The 2,171-nt window shown below is 33.3% G+C and overlaps 1 long non-coding RNA gene across 1 annotated transcript; it reads left to right on the top strand.

Annotated features, from left to right (window-relative positions):
* Positions 1-226: 226 nt before the first annotated feature.
* Positions 227-2,171, top strand: LOC104707061 (uncharacterized). The gene is made up of 6 exons (XR_015564777.1): positions 227-366; positions 473-549; positions 696-744; positions 873-987; positions 1,887-1,971; positions 2,060-2,171. It is a non-coding gene; the product is annotated as an uncharacterized LOC104707061 (long non-coding RNA).

Genomic DNA, 2,171 nt, shown 5'->3' with positions numbered 1-2,171 from the left:
AAAATATTGTTCATTCTTATCGAACAGAGACACATGCAGCTTTCCCTGTGTAGACCACGGGTTTTTATACAATCCACACAAATCTAGAACTCTTATTCTTATAATCCTTATCTTCTTTAGTTTATGAATATATGAACTACAAATAAGTTACTATAATATTTGAAACTTCTCTCTGAAACTTCTTCTTGCTTCTAAATACTCGAAAAAAAAGGAAAACAATTGCCAAGCAGGATGGTGCTGTACGTAAAAGATCTGAATCCGATGTTACATAACCCGGAAGTTGCTGTGAAAATTCTTAGAGAATGGCCACCTCATTTTATTCAAGGACAGCCTTTTTATCAAAGTTTGATTTTGGTAGACGAGAGGGTAATTCTTCTTCCTATTCCCAATTTGCCGTAATTATTTTCAAATACCAAATGAGATGTACAACAAAAATAAAACAGTTAAATGCTAAATTGTGTTTCTATTATAGGGAAATAGGATTGATGCCAAGATAGATGCGGATCTTTATGTATCAAGATACTATGGAAAAATCAAGGAAGGAGACTGGTACGAGATTACTGGATTTTTAGTGATTGAAGGTCAACAATCATTTAGGAACTCAAACCATCCGTTTCAGATCCTGATCCAGGATAAAACAAAAATGATCCTAACATATGTGCGAAGTACTGACAATTTTATCCTTTTTTTATGAGGCATTGAGAATGAATAATTCGACGCCTGAAGAGAAGAACCGCTGTGTAAGTAAGTTTTTATATTCAACTAAACTTAATAAATCTGTTCTTATGTGATGCTATTCTATTTTAAAGATGATGACTTTCTTTTGTTTTTTTATATTGTTGTTTTTTCGTTGGAATTTTATTTTATGTTAGATGTCATGGGAATGCTGTCACACGTAAACAAGCCTCAGACAATTGATTTCCTTGAACATCAAAATGGCTACATTTCAGAGAATGAAGTTGTGACATTCATTATCCTTGAACACAAGTAAGATAATATTCGAAACTTTCGATATTCTTAAAAATATAATCTATTTACTGGTTGTTTAACTTATATACAATCAATTTTTTTTTTTAAGTGGCCTAGAGATTGAATGTGTTGTTGTTGGTTCTGTTTGTACTGCATTTCTCGAGAAACGGAAAAAAAAAAATTTCTTCCCCTACCTTTTCTAATCAATCAATAATGTGTACTCCCTGTTTTAAAACGCGGCCGCCGAGCCCGCCGAGGCGCCGTTTTATCGCTCGGTGGAGCACCACCGCCGGGATTTTCCTATAATCGGTTAAAAATCGGAAAATTGGAATAAATCGATTTTTTTGCTGAAAATAGGATGATAGATGTTGGATCTAATATTTGGTCATCAAAAACGGTTGAACTGGAGAAAAAAATCGATGAAAAACAAGTTATTAACTCACTAGCGGCCATAAACTAGGGTTGCAGGTTAATAAAAAATCATGGGAAGAAGATGATCTGAAAATGACATTTTTGCCCTTTATTAATAAAATGTCGAAAAAGGGAAAAAATGGAGTCAGTAAGATTCGAACAGTGTAACACCACCTTACAAACAGGTTATATACCGACTGTGCTGTGCCAAGTTTAAACTATTCACTCGCAAAGGAAATATATAACCACTAAAACTTATAATGTTAATATTTATTATAAAAAATATTTAAAATACCCTAAAACTATTCCCTGATTAATCCCCATATAATTCTCGATTAATCAACTAATCGCTAGGCCCTCATCCACCGCCCGACTAGCGCCTAGCGATTTTTAAACATGGTGTGTACTCTTCTGTTTTGGAGGATCTCTGTTTACGAAAGTATTGTTAAATAGTCTTATATACCACTCGAAACTATCATTTTCTTACTTAAATTCTACTTTGCTAGGTATCCAATGTCTGATGTCTCAGCTACAATGTTCGAAGGTCATTTTTGAAGATGAAATTGATGGATTTAATACTGGCGATATGATGTAATGTTGTTAATATAATAAATTGAATAAATTTAGTATGAACAAAATTATGCGGGAATTTTAAACTTGAATTATTCAATTTTTACAGGCGCTGGCTAGACATTGATTCCAGTGATGAAGACAATGAAGATAAAGATTGAGACTGTGGTTCGAGTAGATGACTATAGTTCCACTTCTCAATGTTTCTTATTATGTTCACT

The sequence above is a fragment of the Camelina sativa genome, chromosome 8 (assembly GCF_030686135.1).
Source record: "Camelina sativa cultivar CO46 ecotype springtype chromosome 8, ASM3068613v1".
Classification (NCBI taxonomy): Eukaryota; Viridiplantae; Streptophyta; class Magnoliopsida; order Brassicales; family Brassicaceae; genus Camelina; species Camelina sativa.
Note: the sequence above shows the minus strand (reverse complement) of the source record. Positions and strands in the feature narration are given on the sequence as shown.